Source organism: Convolutriloba macropyga, unplaced genomic scaffold (assembly GCF_964194025.1).
Source record: "Convolutriloba macropyga unplaced genomic scaffold, txConMacr16.3 SCAFFOLD_5197, whole genome shotgun sequence".
NCBI lineage: Eukaryota > Metazoa > Xenacoelomorpha > Acoela > Convolutidae > Convolutriloba > Convolutriloba macropyga.
Window position 1 is genome coordinate 33 of NW_027453304.1, and position 16601 is coordinate 16633.

A 16601-nucleotide genomic window follows, 5' to 3' on the forward strand; every position below is an offset into this window, starting at 1 on the left:
GAAATGCCGATGCTCTGAAATAATTGAAGAAGTGGACAAATGTCAACGAAAATTTATCGATTTTAAAGAAGCCCTTGCATACAACCCTAGAGCAGTTTGACTTGTAGAAACCCTTATCCAAACTTTTAACACAAGACTTGCAAGTATGGAAGAATCAGAACGACAAGTTAATTCGAGAAGTCATCTTCAATTTCGATTTTCTATCAAATTCATATATGAAAACGATAATAACAAAAATTTGGCCATCCGAGCCACATTTGAATAAAAGCCTAGCATATTAACCAATATATGAAATCCGACCTAAACCTCGGAATTGTCTCACGAAGGTCTCATTATTAACTGTTCAGACCAATAAACAATCCAACCATTGCAGATACTACCAGATCAAGATTGAAAAGATGACTAGTGAAGCAATATTGCAATTGAATAGAGAATGACAGCAAGCACTTAAGACCGGTCTGTCTCGAAGGAGAGAGCACAGACGGCGAATTGATGCTCTGTCAATCACGTGGCATCTGTTGTCCAACTGCAGAGACTGCGAAAATTAAAAGGGGAACAAAGGTCAGAGAAAAGTTTTGGAGGTATCTACCAAGTCCTGTCACCAAGATCTGTGCTAATCTAGACTGACGACCACACTCAAAATCCGGGAATCAGGAAAACCGGAACTATCAGTTCGCAAAATTCCGGACATAGTACGAAAAAAACGGAATTAAACGTATACACCGAACGACGTGGAGCCCGACATAAAGGAAGCAACCAGAATCACGAGTCAGTGTGCGCACAAAGTATTTTACAAGACAACAGAAAGGCAATAAATGAATGAATGAATGCATGAAGCACAAAACGATCGACAGACACAATAATATCATCAAATATGAATCAATTATGGCACGGGCAATGCGAGTAAGTTTACGACAGAAACTGAAGCCGTGTGCCCCGCGGATAATTACTGCAGGCACGTCCAAGTCAAAAAGAAAACTGGAATAGTACTCCAACAGAAGACAATCAGTCTTCTTCAAGGAGCAGAGGCCACTCCCGTCGAAACACAAGTTGTTATGGTTTGGAAAACAATCTTTCATATGACTACCGGTCTCACAAGAACATCGTGAACTCTACTTATCAAAAAATGCAGAAAGTTGTACTTTCCGTTATTATAGTCCACAAGCTCGCTTTAGCTCAAAGTTGGTCTGGTTTATGGGACTTATGCTCTTTTTTAGGAACTTAGAGAATAGTCTATAACAATAAGAAAATGCTACGTATACAAACTGAAGAAATACTTAAAATGGCTAATTTTCACAAATGACAAAGACATGCAAATGACAAAAGGACACTCGTTAGTATAATTTTTCAGTTGTCGCGATATCCATTGTGAGACCCTTCTAACATGTATCAGGGTGTGTTGTGAAACTAAACAAGTAAAGTAATCCCCAACTGATCAATTTTAGTTATTAGGGGCTCTATCTCGTAATGGCTGAAAATCGGCAACAATTATGGCACTTGCATTAGTTTGTAATGGAAATTGGGCGCTCAATATAAAAAAAATAATAACTGAAATAATGCTGAAAATTCTTGGCCAAAACCTGCAGTTTTAAAGCGCATTTTGTATAATGTCTTCCGAAAATTTGTTCCGAAAATTTAAAAAATTTCTAGACATAGGAGATATCTCCTAGGTCCAGAAATTTTTTCTAAATTTTTTCTAAATCCAGAAATTTTCTAAGTGAAATATTTTACTATTGTCTTGAAATTATATAATTCAATTAATATTTTAAAAAATAGGATGATAATTATTGTTTCTAACCTGATGAGGAATCCAATGGCAATTCCGGCCAATACTGCCGCAAAAATGAAACAGGGGATGGGGTCAGCTGCCGCCGCTTTCTTTATCTTCCTCCAGCTCTCACTCAGACCCATCTTCACTTCACACAGTAATCTATATTGGTTATAAGTCTAATTATCACTAGTTACTCTAGTTATAACAGTTAAAATTAGTGTCAGAATTAATTATTTAATTATCAAAAACTTTTGAGCAAAGTTTTGAAATTAGATTGAAAATTATTTTTCTTTTTAAAAAATAAATGTGAATTACACACCTAATTTACTCAAGTTTAAAAAAATTGTTTTAAGCTGGATTCGAGAGCATTTATTGAATAATGTTAGTAATTGCTAACTGAAATGCAGCTCTTCCACAAATAGTTATGAAAGTTTCGTTGATTTTTGAGAATAAATTTTGTGGTTTGATTTTATTTACGAACAGATTTCAGGATTTAAAACTGTATTTGTAAATGAAAATTTAGGAGTTAAAGTGCATTGTTTAGATATCAAATGATAGTTTAGACTATTAACTATACCTTTGTGGCTTTGAGGTTTTCATTCACAGAGCATATCGTAAGCAACAGTAAAGCAGAATGAAATAATAATACTGACTTCCAGTTCCACAGATCACAACAATGCAAAACGTAATTTATTAGCTTTGATCGATTTCATGGACAATAGTGCCAACACTTTGCTGACCCAGCGTCAGTGTTTGTCTCAGTGAAAAATTAAAATAATGCGGAAAACAGTGACAGAAAATGCAAGAATTTCATCTCTAACTTTGATAAATATTGTAACTGTTTTAAGCAATTGAAGCGAATAGTTTCAAGCAATTTGGTTCGAGCATATAAAAGTGATTAATCAACAAATATGAACAAGACAGCTAGTTCGAGTCTGTGTGTAGCACAGATTGTCCCAACATAACTTTTAAGGTTGTCAATCAAAGTAAAGTGTTCTCAGACCTTTTTTTCTAATCAAAGAACTTTTTTCAGAGCGATTTGAGTTCACCCTTTCATCTAAAAAAATTAAACTTAGAAAAACTGAAATTTCAGATTTTAAAAAAATATTAGACCATGCTTCTTTTTTTATTTATTTTGTTAAAAAAGAAAAAAATTTCTTTTATTCAGAGTTCAAATCATGAGGATTAATTGTACCAAAAAGCAAAAACCAGCTAAATAATTTTTTGGTTGATCCATACCGTGACAGCGGTTTGCAAAAACTCAAAGCTTCAAGCAACTTGACAAAAACCAATTGCTCAAAAAAAGCGGAGATAAAGAAAATTAATTAGTGCCAGAAGGCCTGCAAAAATCATTATTATGCGAAGCCTTTTCCGTTGCTCGGACTTTCTGCCCTAAAAAAACTGCAACTCTATTAGTTAACACAAAACAAATCAGCGTAAAAATTTGTCAACACGCAAAATAAACATCCTCGGAACAATTGATAACGTCTTTAATGTCATTTAAAGGAGAAAACATTATTTCAATTTGCTGTCTTAATCGAACATATTAAAATTAAGACAGACCTACATTGTTAAAATCAATGAACAAAAAAGGTATATTTTGAAACATCAGAAAAGCATATCAAAAATTTGCAAGAAAAACAAAGCTAGCTCATAAATAACCAATCTTTTCAAATTGTTCTAAAATTAAGCATTTCCATAATCGTTTTGCGAATTATGTGCAAGCTTTTTGTCTCTCCAATAATTTTACCGGCTCCCCAGTCGAGAAATTATTCGGACATCTTGAACGAATTGTCACCGCTCATGAGGAACCAGGTCCATTGACAGGGTATCCGCATTTAAAAAAATCGAGAGAGGTCACAAATTGACCAATTACCGTGGTTTTAAAAATGTAACTTCATTGCAAGATTCTGTGGCAAGCATACTTGCTGGTTCAGTACTATGGTTAATGCAATCTTTTGTGAAACTCTATTGCTAGCAAATGCTCAACAGGTATTGCTAGATTAGAACGTTTATTATCATAACTTTTTCCTCCGATATCAACAAAAACAACAAAAAATACCAGCAGAACAAACTGATTGCTGAAATTGTCGCCAAAATTAGTCAAAACAAAATGTTTTGCGTCTTCAGTACAATGGAAATAATTTATATAAATACCTATTTTTTATTTATTTATTTCAAAAACAATGATTTAAAGGTAATATTGCATTACATGTTACCGTGAGTTTTATCGGCGCTGTGGGGAATTATGATACGGCGTTCATCATCTGAGTAAAAAAATAATTTGGTTGATTTTGCCGTTTCAAAAATAATTGATTCTTAATATGTGATTTGCAAAAAAAAAGACTTCTTCCGGCTCTGCGAAAAAGTCGTGAAATAAAGCTTAATTACAATTGGCTGCAATTGTAGTTTTTATTTACTGATATTTGTCGTTCTGACTGAAAGTACTTGTACGAAATTATGGTTATTCGCGGTGCGAATCGATCAAGTTTAGTTGGGTAGCTCAATCGCGGAGCGAATCGGGCTTTTTCGAAAAGCCAGTGTTCGATTTAGATTGGTAGTGCTAATATGCTGAGCCAATCGGGCCTATTATTATTATTTATCTGTGATATGCTAATTGCGGGCGAATAAGCTATTGGGTTAATGGATTGAATTTGCTGGTCGCATTAAAAGTTAGGTTGAGATTTCTAAGATTGAGTTACATTTGGTTTGAACTAGAGATTACAAAGAACTGAATAGCTTAGCAGCAGACAGGAGTGTAGTGAACAAATTTAAATGTTTATAATGCATGGAGAAACGTATGCACAGTCTTTTAAAAAGGATGTTACAGCAAATGAACAACTATCTAAATGGGGACATCGAAAACGTAAACAAATCCAGAAATGGAAGCAAAAGAACTATAACCAAAAACGGAAATAAACGACAAATGATAGTTAGCAACAAATGGAAGGTACATGAATGATACAATGGTACCTGTGTACCACACAACCCTCCTCCAAAATGAAAACTTAATTTTGCTAAATTTTTGTATGGTATCTGAGGCAGCGACAGGAAACTAATTTACAAAATTTATTGGTTAGCTAATAATAGAATATGTGACTGTATTGTTTGTGGATTAGACTTTAAGTTCAAATTTTTAAGCGCTGTCCGAGTCGGATCGCATTTTTGCTTCCAGAGCGGTTAGAGTTCTGTAATGAGGTCGATTGGTGGTGTGAACGTTTCTTTTTGGAACGCGCCATTTTCGGAGGACAGAAAACGGGCGATTCGTCAGAGTATTTGTTCGGCCTTGCGCGTTTACTTCGTCTTGGGCCGACCGGAACAATCGTAATTGGTTCTCCTTGATGCTGGCTCTTAAAAAGTTTATCTCGAGCGGGCTCTGCAGGTGTGATGATAGTTGTGGAGTCTTGTTGTTGCTTGCTTGTACTTTTCGGGCTTTTGGTTGGTGAAGTAGGCGGGGTGGTAGTGGTTTGACCGGCATGCGTGCTTGAAGTACACGCAATACATTTGATGGATAAAACCACGCTCGTATCGTCATCCTGATTGCCTCTACTAGTGCTTTTGTCGCCTTCCAATTTGCGTCGCCAATCGGGGGCGTGCTCCGTTATTTTAGCATCCGTCAGATGGTCGGTGGGGGTTTTGGGCGGCATTCTGCGTATTGGAGGAGTGGGGTATATTTTTCTCTCTTTGATCTAAATTTAGCAACGTCTTTTTTGTGGACCGTTACTTTTGATTTTTCGGGCTCCGTTAATACATACGTATAGTAGCCCTCTTTTATGACCGTTTAACCTGGGGCGAACACCTCACACAGTCCCTGTAGGTCTTTTTGAGCGTTTATGATCCGAGATCTTTTTGCTAGGGAGAGCTGCTCCGATTCCGCCGTCCTCAGAGTCGGTCTGTCTTGCCCATCTATCTTTTCTAGTCATGATTCGCCCTGAGATTGATAATTTGTGTGTCATGGGCAGTCTTGAGACATTTTCTTTTATTTTGCTCGATTTCTGCATTGCTCCTATCCGGTCGTCCAATTTTTCGCCAGGAATGAGATCAGTCAAGTTTAACAAATCTTGATCTAAATATTTTTCAGTAACACTTTGGGTAAATTTAAATGTTTCGATATATCCGGTTCTATGCTTATGTTGACTAATGGCGTATTCGGGGGTTTTCCGAAATCGCTGCAAATGGAGACAACTCCAAAATTTTTTGTTTGCAGATATGAAGATGGTGTATTGTTGAACTTACCGAGCTCTTGACGTTCAATTGCGATTAAGCGGTTTTTTAAAGCAGGCAAGTCAATCGCGGAGCGAATCGGGCTTTTTCGAAAAGCCAGTGTTCGATTTAGATTGGTAGTGCTAATATGCGGAGCCAATCGGGCCTACTATTATTATTTATCTGTGATATGCTAATTGCGGGCGAATAAGCTATTGGGTTAATGGATTGAATTCGCTGGTCGCATTAAAAGTTAGGTTGAGATTTCTAAGATTGAGTTACATTTGGTTTGAACTAGAGATTACAAAGAACTGAATAGCTTAGCAGCAGACAGGAGTGTAGTGAACAAATTTAAATGTTTATAATGCATGGAGAAACGTATGCACAGTCTTTTAAAAAGGATGTTACAGAAAATGAACAACTATCTAAATGGGGACATCGAAAACGTAAACAAATCCAGAAATGGAAGCAAAAGAACTATAACCAAAAACGGAAATAAACGACAAATGATAGTTAGCAACAAATGGAAGGTACATGAATGATACAATGGTACCTGTGTACCACACAACCCTCCTCCAAAATGAAAACTTAATTTTGCTAAATTTTTGTATGGTATCTGAGGCAGCGACAGGAAACTAATTTACAAAATTTATTGGTTAGCTAATAATAAAATATGTGACTGTATTGTTTGTGGATTAGACTTCAAGTTCAAATTTTTAAGCGCTGTCCGAGTCGGATCGCATTTTTGCTTCCAGAGCGGTTAAAGTTCTGTAATGAGGTCGATTGGCGGTGTGAGCGTTTCTTTTTGGAAAGCGCCATTTTCGGAGGACAGAAAACGGGCGATTCGTCAGAGTATTTGTTCGGTCTTGCGCGTTTACTTCGTCTTGGGCCGACCGGAACAATCGTAATTGGTTCTCCTTGATGCTGGCTCTTAAAAAGTTTATCTCGAGCGGGCTCTGCAGGTGTGATGATAGTTGTGGAGTCTTGTTGTTGCTTGCTTGTACTTTTCGGGCTTTTGGTTGGTGAAGTAGGCGGGGTGGTAGTGGTTTGACCGGCATGCGTGCTTGAAGTACACGCAATACATTTGATGGATAAAACCACGCTCGTATCGTCATCCTGATTGCCTCTACTAGTGCTTTTGTCGCCTTCCAATTTGCGTCGCCAATCGGGGGCGTGCTCCGTTATTTTAGCATCCGTCAGATGGTCGGTGGGGGTTTTGGGCGGCATTCTGCGTATTGGAGGAGTGGGGTATATTTTTCTCTCTTTGATCTAAATTTAGCAACGTCTTTTTTGTGGACCGTTACTTTTGATTTTTCGGGCTCCGTTAATACATACGTATAGTAGCCCTCTTTTATGACCGTTTAATCTGGGGCGAACACCTCACACAGTCCCTGTAGGTCTTTTTGAGCGTTTATGATCCGAGATCTTTTTGCTAGGGAGAGCTGCTCCGATTCCGCCGTCCTCAGAGTCGGTCTGTCTTGCCCATCTATCTTTTCTAGTCATGATTCGCCCTGAGATTGATAATTTGTGTGTCATGGGCAGTCTTGAGACATTTTCTTTTATTTTGCTCGATTTCTGCATTGCTCCTATCCGGTCGTCCAATTTTTCGCCAGGAATGAGATCAGTCAAGTTTAACAAATCTTGATCTAAATATTTTTCAGTAACACTTTGGGTAAAATTTAAATGTTTCGATATATCCGGTTCTATGCTTATGTTGACTAATGGCGTATTCGGGGGTTTTCCGAAATGCGCTGCAAATGGAGACAACTCCAAAGTGTTTTGTTTGCAGATATGAAGATGGTGTATTATTGAATTTACCGAGCTCTTGACGTTCAATTGCGATTAAGCGGTTTTTTAAAGCAGGCAAGTCTACGCTGTATTGTTTGTTTTAGCCTCTCAGCTAGACCTAGTGCTCTATGGTCATTGGCTGGCGTCGCAATTGCATCAATGTTATGTTGCCCACAAAAAATACTTATTTGTTTACTGATTTGACAACTAGCTCGGTCAAAGCGAATGCGGAGCGGTACGCCATGTAGTAGTATAAAATTTTGAAGGAATTTTTCACGCTATTTGCGTTAGCGTGCTCGCAGACTTCAGCCGACCAAAATTCCCAGAAGCGGTCTCTGCATGCTAGGAATTAGATTTCTCAATTGCTTTCGTTATACAATGGGCCCCTAAAGTCTAATTGTATCTTCTCGTTAGGCTCACTACATTGTTTGATCGGATTACATTTTGTTAATAGAATGACTTGTTTTTAGAATTTTTTAACTATTTTACCTATTTTAATGCGCGGCGTGTTTTTGGTGGTTCTGGTCTGCAAGTTCTGATTCACATACGGCCACCAGGTATGGATGGCCATATCCGTCATCCCCCAACCTCCGGGCTGCGTGCTGTGGATGACGTCGATATAAGCCTCCTTTATAGCGTGGAGTATAGAAATTTTGTCGTCTATACACAAAGAGCCTGATTTGGCGTGCAGATCACGTCAAAAAGAATGTATGTATGAGGAGATTTGCATGCATCCAGTCGCTGTTGGTTAGCACCCAGTCGCGTAGTTCTTTCAGAATTGCACACTTGGTTGTCAAAATTCCAAGCAGTTTTATTGGTAAGTATTTTACTGAGGGCGAAATTGGAGGCGTCCCCATAAATTTGTGCTGGTGTATTCGGTGTAGACATTGGAGTGTGGGTGGCATTTGTTGATGGGGTGTCGGGTATTTTTTGGGCAATTGGAGCTGGGCTTTCATTTTCTTCGTCAAAGTGAACTTTTTCAGGAGTGTTTTGCTGCTTGCCTTTACGGGCCATTTCAATGAGGTTGATGAATACATTTGCTATTTTTTCAAAATGAGATGGGTTAGGATTAGATTGATTCACAACTAACAAATTGGTGGCATGATTTTTTCAAAGTTTCTGTTTGAATTAACCGCTCGATTGGAAGTCTTTAAAAAATTTGTTTTCACGCTATTACCATCTACGGCGTGAATGGAGTCTTCCATTTGCGGAGCATTTTGAGTGGTACTTAGATCATTTGGGCTGGCTTGTAAGTGTGATTGACAGCGTGCTTGTAATTGCTGCGCTTTTCGTTAAAGTTTGATTTTCATAAAAGGCAGCGTTTCAAGGCGCGTTTCATTTGATCTAATATTGCGACAATGAATTGCTCGTCATTTGATGTTGGGTGTTAAATGAGGTTAGGTTCGCGTGAAATATAATCAACTAATCCCCTACGCGTGCCGGTCAAAGTCTCAATTTCAAAATTAAAAGACTGAAAATTTTCGACTCAACGTGTGAGTCGGCTTTTGTAGGACTTTTTAGAGCGGTGCTCCTTCATTATAGAGAGTAGCGTGCGGTGATCGGTTATGACTGTAAACTTTTTGCTGTACATTTAATATATGAAAGTGCTCCACCGCCCATGCAACTCCAGCAATTCAAGTTCATTCACGCTATATCTTGTTCCGACGGAGCTGAAAAAAAAACAGGATGCAAAGGCAAGATTTCCAGCCCTCGTAACCTAGTTGTTCAAGTGCAGCGCCTAAGTCTTGATGATATGCATCACATTTGTTCTAGATTCCAGGTTCTGTTTTCAAAGCCTATTTTTGTTGATTTCAAAGATTTTTGCTTTTATTTCTTTAAATGTGTTGTTTGATTTTCAGTCCAGCTAAACTTTTCTGATTTCTTCAGAAGTGGTCTAAGTGGGTGGCGTAATATTGCTAAATATGGTATAAATTTGAGATGATGAACTGAACTGAGAAAGGATCTTAAGTTTTTCAGGGTTGCTGGTGGCGTTATATTTATTATTACGCTTGTTTTCGAAGCTAATGGTTTGATACCTCTTTTTGTAAATTTTAAGCCGAGCTATTCTCGTTTTTTGAATAATGAGATTACGGCAGATTTTTTCTCAGATTCTATTATCCAATTTTTTTAGACAGTTTTGGAATAGTTTCATGTGATCTTCCAATGTGCCGTAACTGAAAATCAATATGTCGTCTAGGAAACAACATGTATTAGTTGGGCCTATAAAAGTCGTGTCTATCTGTTTCAGAAATTTGGGTGGCATGTCTATTAGGCCTTGAAATCCTGTTTTAAAACGATACGTGCCAGTCATATAACAACTTAGGATGTTAAAATTATAATGGCGTGCCGTTTCGGGGTGTAGGTTCAGTTGGTGTACTTCGAATCTATTGTCATAAAGAATGACTCGTTTCGCTCCGCCTTTACATTTAAAATTTGGAAAATCAGTTTAATCAGGCCGTCAATATTAGACATCTGGTATTTATTCTTTTTTTATGTATTGATTTGTTTATGACTTTTGAATCGAGAGCTAATTTGACGGATAAAGAATTAAACTGAAAACGAATTGAGTTTTTCAACATTTCCTTGGTTTGCTGATTGTTCTAACTCCTGTTTAACTTCGTCTTGGATGTTAATTGGAATTTTTAAAACTTTTTGTTGTCATGCTTGATAATTTTATTGGAATTGTGATTTTACAGTATGGCTCTTTGAGTTACCATTTCTACTGGCCGGCCCTGGAAATTCTTTGGCTATCTGTTTTTTAATCGGTTTTGGTGTGCTGATACAGTTGACTATTCTCTCTGTGGCCTGTTGTTGTTTTTTGCAGATTTTAGTTACTGAAACAATTCTCTTTCTATCAATGGTCGTAGTCCGTTTTCCAAAATCACAAAATGTGCTTTGTTACTTTTCCAAATGTTACTTTCGCTTGGTGCTATCAACGTTCCAAATGTCTTAACGGGTTCGTTAGTTTTTTTATGTTGCGTCGTTTTTTTGACACCCGTTTGGCTTCTTTGCGGTTGTTTAATATTGAGGTTGTTAGATCTTTTGTGACTAAGGAATATACACTTCCTGAGTCAAGTAAAAGCGATTCTTGATTATTTTCGATCGTGATTTTTTTGTTTTGTGGTGCAATTGTGAATGGTTATTTGAGGTCAATGCGAAGCAATTGTCATCTGCTGAGTTTAAGTCGGTACTGTATTTTGTTTAGTAGTCTTCTACACTGCTTACTAATTGTTCGTCGATTTCGTTGTCAATTTCTTTTTTCTGTACGCTTCTGCATTCGTTTTTTTGTTTTGGCTTTCAGCACATATTTGAATAATGCTTCAGTATGCCTCAGTTCTTGCCCTTTTTACCTAATGCAACGCAGTTCTGTTTGTGATTGGGTTGCTACATTTGTCCACCATTGCGACATTGGCCTGACTGATTTCGCTTTGTGAATTTTGTATTTGATTGTTGTTGACGATTAGCTGGGCGAAAAATATATGTGTTTTGAACGCTTTTGACTGATAGAGGATTCGTGCTATTTATTCTCATTCTGTTTAGTACACCCATTGCCAAGTTGATTGCCGTTTGTAGTGCTTGGCTTGGTTCTGTGGTTTCGCGGAGCAAATGACGCTGAATAGCGGTGTCTGGCATATTTGTGATAAATTTATCACTGATTATTCTCTCCTCTTGGTCCTCGAAGCCACAATTTCCTGCCAATTTTTTAGTGTACTGTAGAATTGCTGTTCACTCTCCCCCTTTCTTTTGTTTTCTAGAGCATAGTACGTACCTAGCAAAGTTAATACTTCAAGGCCTCTCAAATGCAGCCTCCATAATTGTCCAAAGTTCTATCGTTGTCAACTGATTTATCACAGCATGCGGTTCTTTTCGGTTTAAATTACGCCTCCCTCATGTGCCCATGCTCAAATAAAACAATGAGACGCATTTTTGATCGCAAAGGTTCCACGGGCGATCACAGCAGAGTATGCCAGCATCCCTTATCTTCTGGCATTCCAACTACCACAAGAGTTTGAGTTGTGCATTTCGGGACTTTCTTTCTCGTTCAGTGACCTCGATGGGGTCGTCAATTGCCTGTTTGTATGGTGGTTCTGACGGCAAATTCACTTCGGTTGGTTTTGGGTATAGCAACACATACAGATTTATTCCCTCCTGGGCCAAAATTGCAAGCTGTACTTGCGTTCTCCACTTTTCCCATCTTAGCGGTGCTTCTGATGACGGTTGCTCTCAAAAAGGGTCGGTTGCCAGGGGGTCTTTCTAGATCCTGATGACTGAGCCATGTTGTACTGAGTGAGAGTACATGTATGAAATTCTTTTTATTTGCGGTGCAAATCGATCTAGTTAAGTTGGGTAGCTGAATCGCGGAGCGAATTAGGCGTATTCGAAAAGCGATTGTTCGATATATATTGGTAGCGCTGATTCGCGGAGTGAATGAGGCTTGTTATTATATATCTGTGATATGCTAATCGCCGGGTGAATAGGCTATTGCGCAATGGATTGAGTTCGCTTGGCGCATCAAAACATATCTTCTAAAATTGAACTACAACTTCTTTGAACTAGAGATTACAGATAACTGAATAGCTTAGCAGCAGAAAAGAGTGTAGTGAACAAATCTAATTGTTTATAATGCCACATGGACAAACGTATGAACAGTCTTTTAAGAGGTAAGTTACAGCAATTGAATAAGTATCTACACGGGAACGTCGCAGACGTAAACAAATCCAGAAATTGAGGTAAAAGATCAAACTACAAATACAAAATCGGTAATAGAAAATGAGTTCTACTTTCACCTCGCGAAATCCATTTAACTGAAACACTCACGAATCGTGTAGCAAATTGCATTGTACTCAAATGCAGGCCGACATTAAGTCAAGTATAGATAGACAAGAAAGCATACTTCGAACAGTCATCATGGTATGTTTTCGGACTCTATTAAATTGCTTCATTATTTATAGCATTCAGTTATCAAAATTTCAAATTAATTGGAAATGCTGAATAAAGTCACAAATGTCATAAATACTTTAAAACTAATACCGCAAGGTAAAGTGGACATAGATTTCAATACATTTTCCACCTTTCAAAGCGCATTCAAATACACCTTTTGTTTTTAACGATATAATGGTATACTGATGATACAATGATACTTCTTTTGACAGAAAATTGTTATCCTTTTACAGAATTTTTCAAATTTGATTTCAAAAGAAAGAAAAATTGAGAACAAAAAGAAACGAGGAATCTTTTTTTCGGGAGTAGTTGTTATCATTACAAAAATCCCAGTATTGATAGGCTATCAACTTTTACTAAAAGTAGTCATTCTCCGGTTACACAAGTTTTAGGGAAAAAATGGGCCAAAAGACTTACATATTTTCTTCCGTGATCATATTCGTTCATTTTGATTTGGTTTCTCAAATGTTGATGAAATCAGTCTTACATCAAGCGATGATGCAAAAATATATTTCAGTAATCGTTTGGAAAGATAGAAAAATCAACTATGTAATTTTCAAAGCTCTCTAAACTTTTTCCATTTTCTCGCAAAAGAACTGTTCCCCACGAGTTTGAGGAACAATATGTTCAACATTTGCCTAAATTTGCAATTTTTGTTTAACATTCACGTTTTATCATGATAAACATTTGTACGCATTAATTTTTTTAACGGCCCCGTACCAGTAAATATGTCTGTTCTGTCAATTTTTTAAAAAACCAACTTTTTAAGAAAACACTCAGCCTGATATCCAAAAATTTAAAATAATTAATGAGTTGAGTAAAATGATGTTTTTGTTGGTTACAAGAACCTAAATTTTCAGTTAATTTTTTTTGTTTCAAGAACCCAATATTGCTTTTTCTCCCATTTTTGTTGGCAAATCTATTGTAATTCAACTTGAGGACTTAATTTCAGTGTTTAATTTTGAAACCAAGATCTATTAAAACACCAGATTTGTGCCTATAATCTAAGAAAAGTTGGCCTCTGTTTTTTTGTTAAGTTGCGTATACGAATTAACATAAGTTTAAACCGTGCGAATGGTTTCTGAGCTAAGCTGTTTTAGTTTAAGTAATTTTCTTATGAATTTGAGAGTAATTGTTAAAGCAATTTGGACTAGGGGACATCAACCACCGTGAAGAAAGTCCTTTTTGTGTTCTTGTCGATCGCGAATAACATAGTCTTCTGCTATGAAGTATCAGAAATTCAAATTCTTTTGCCCCTAAGACCCTTCAGCAGAACTTAATGATATAAATGAACTCTACAGAAGTCCTCTTGCTTTCCCCGCTTTTCCTATATATCTTCTTTATTTGTATAAAAATTGACATTTTTCAATCAACCGCAAAAACTAGTTTTTTCGTCTTCTCTGCGATTCGTTAATAGAGGTAGCAAATTTGAGAAGAAAAATTCCTGACAGCTGGAAGATCAATCTTCAATCAGAAATGAAGATCAAGTTGAAATTTTTCAAAAAAAAGAAGATTGAAAATGGAATGATTTTTCTTTTGATGCTCTAGATTAATATTTTTTGATGTTTTCTTTTATTTTTGCCTAAGTGTCGATGCAAAAATATGTGTACGTTCATGTTCAAAATTCTCATGTTTTTCCCGATATTAGGCAAGAAGCAGGGATAACTTGTAAGAGCCTTATAAGACCGAATAGTAATTTTCTAAGAACTTATAAGTTGGATGGTTGACTTTGTAAGAACTTGTAAGGTTTAGTTAGTAAACTTGTAAGAACTTATAAGTTCGTTGGTAAACTTACAAGAACTTGTAAGTTTAACTTATATGGCGATGCATAAACTTATAAAAACTTGTAAGAAACTTGCATGTTCTTACAATTTAACCATCCAGTTTCGACCCGAGAGTGGTACGTATTCCTCAATTTTTTGAAAATTGACAGAACATCATTTAATTGAGATTGAACTAAAACAAATTTCAACACTGGACATATTTTGACGAAAAGGTAGTCGAATATGCCAAAAATGACCAAAATGAGTGGCGTGGGGTTGGGTAGAGACAGAAATGTTAACGTTCCTCAATTTTTTTTACTGTTTGGATTTTTTTCTATTCCTCAAGTGTTTTAGTAAGGTACCTTTCTGTTCTCTTCTAAATTGCGAAAAAAATCTTCTCGAACTGATTCCCACAATTGGTTGGAAAATGGAACAATTATGTTTTTGTTTCGGGTTGGATAATGCGGATGAATTAGGATGCTAATTGCCAGTTATTTAGCATATACGCTTAATTAATGAATTCATTATCAAAGTATGGGTTAAAATATAAGCCGAAAGTTTTCATCAGTAAATTTCGATAATAAAATGAGAATAATAGTAATAACTGTAATAACAACATTGTGAAAACTAAGCAAAATAATTAAGCTGAGCAGTTATTTCGCAATTGTTGAAATTAGTTGCCTTATCAGCGATGAAATAAAGTACTGCAACATAAGAGAGTGTGATTATTAACTTTTGATAATTGTGGCATTAAGCTGTGGAAAATGGTTACAGTAACAATGGAAAGCAATTTTCATGGCCGTGTAGAAGAAAAACAACTAACTGTCTATGATTTTTGTGTTATAGTTGGAAAAGGGGCTTCTTAGATAATCGTGACGGATATCTCTTATTTTGACTGAAGTTGAACTAGTTTTTCGCACTTTCACTACTGTTCTGTTTATCGCACGCTCACAACATTAATCTTAAAACATGCGTCTTGAAAAATGGTGACATTTTCTAGTAAATTTACCAAGAAGACGTTAAAAAAGGATAAGCCAACTTTTCTTGAGAAATTCAAATTCACGTTTTGCGTTGTAAGAATAACAATAAAACTTATTTAACTAATTAATTGATTAACTAAGCTGAGTTGCAGCAATTAGAATGGATTTACATCGCCAATTTCACTATCCAAACAGAATTGAAGATCAAACAAGTGATAAGTTTACTAATAATTAAGATCTGACACAAAGCTTTTGTGATCATGAAATTTTTGATTGACATCCAGCAGTCAAATAATTGACAAATAAATGAGAAATATAATTAAATTCATTTATAACATGTTATAACAAATTAATTCATTTGATATAACTGCTGCATTCTAATCAGGGACCGATTATAACTAAATAATTATAACTAAATAGTTAAAAACCCTCTCAAACAAATGAGCAGTGTGTAATTATAATAGGATGATATTCTATAGCCATGATCTGTTCTTAAATATAGATTAAGATATCATTTTGGTTCCACTCATTGAAAGAAAAAGATGAACGATATCACTAAGTAACGATTTAAATTTTAAAAATTTGAATGCGTTCAACCAGGAGCCTGAAGTATTATATTTCAAGTGCCGTGAAATCCAGTTATTCAAAAAAAAAATGAATATGGAATTTAGTATGAATGCGTACAAAAAATAACGGTCAAAGCGGATTTTTTTCTGTCATGCGTGACAATTTTCTAAACTCGACACTTGAAAGCAAAATGTTGTTGAGGTTGTTTTTCTTGTCATCTGTAGAGTACAGCTTAACATACGTACCAACAATGGTTTTAACAATAAGGACAGTTTTGAGTTGATAATTTTCCACTAACCTTTATGACCCTAAAAACTTTAAGACCCCGAAGAAACTTTGAAATTTGGAAAACCCGAAGACTGCTGTACTTTTCGCGTGAAAATATCAATTTTGCATTTAGAGTTATTATATTCCCTTGTCGAGGTCTCAGCAGATATAAGCAGATAATTATGTAAGAAATGAGCTGAATCTATGTAAATTATGTAAGAAACCGAAATGAGCTGAATGCACACTAAAAAATTTCAGGTAAACTTACCTTAACTTAACCTTAGTTAAGGTAAAGTTAAGGTAATTGTTAACTTAATTTTA

General features: G+C 36.2%; 1 long non-coding RNA gene across 1 annotated transcript; it reads right to left on the reverse strand.

Annotated features, from left to right (window-relative positions):
- Positions 1–1798: 1798 nt before the first annotated feature.
- LOC142358196 (uncharacterized) lies at positions 1799–15754 on the reverse strand. The gene is made up of 3 exons (XR_012761771.1): positions 14901–15754; positions 2349–2706; positions 1799–1930 (listed from the first exon to the last, which is right to left on the reverse strand). It is a non-coding gene; the product is annotated as an uncharacterized LOC142358196 (long non-coding RNA).
- Between the last annotated feature and the right edge of the window lie 847 nt (positions 15755–16601).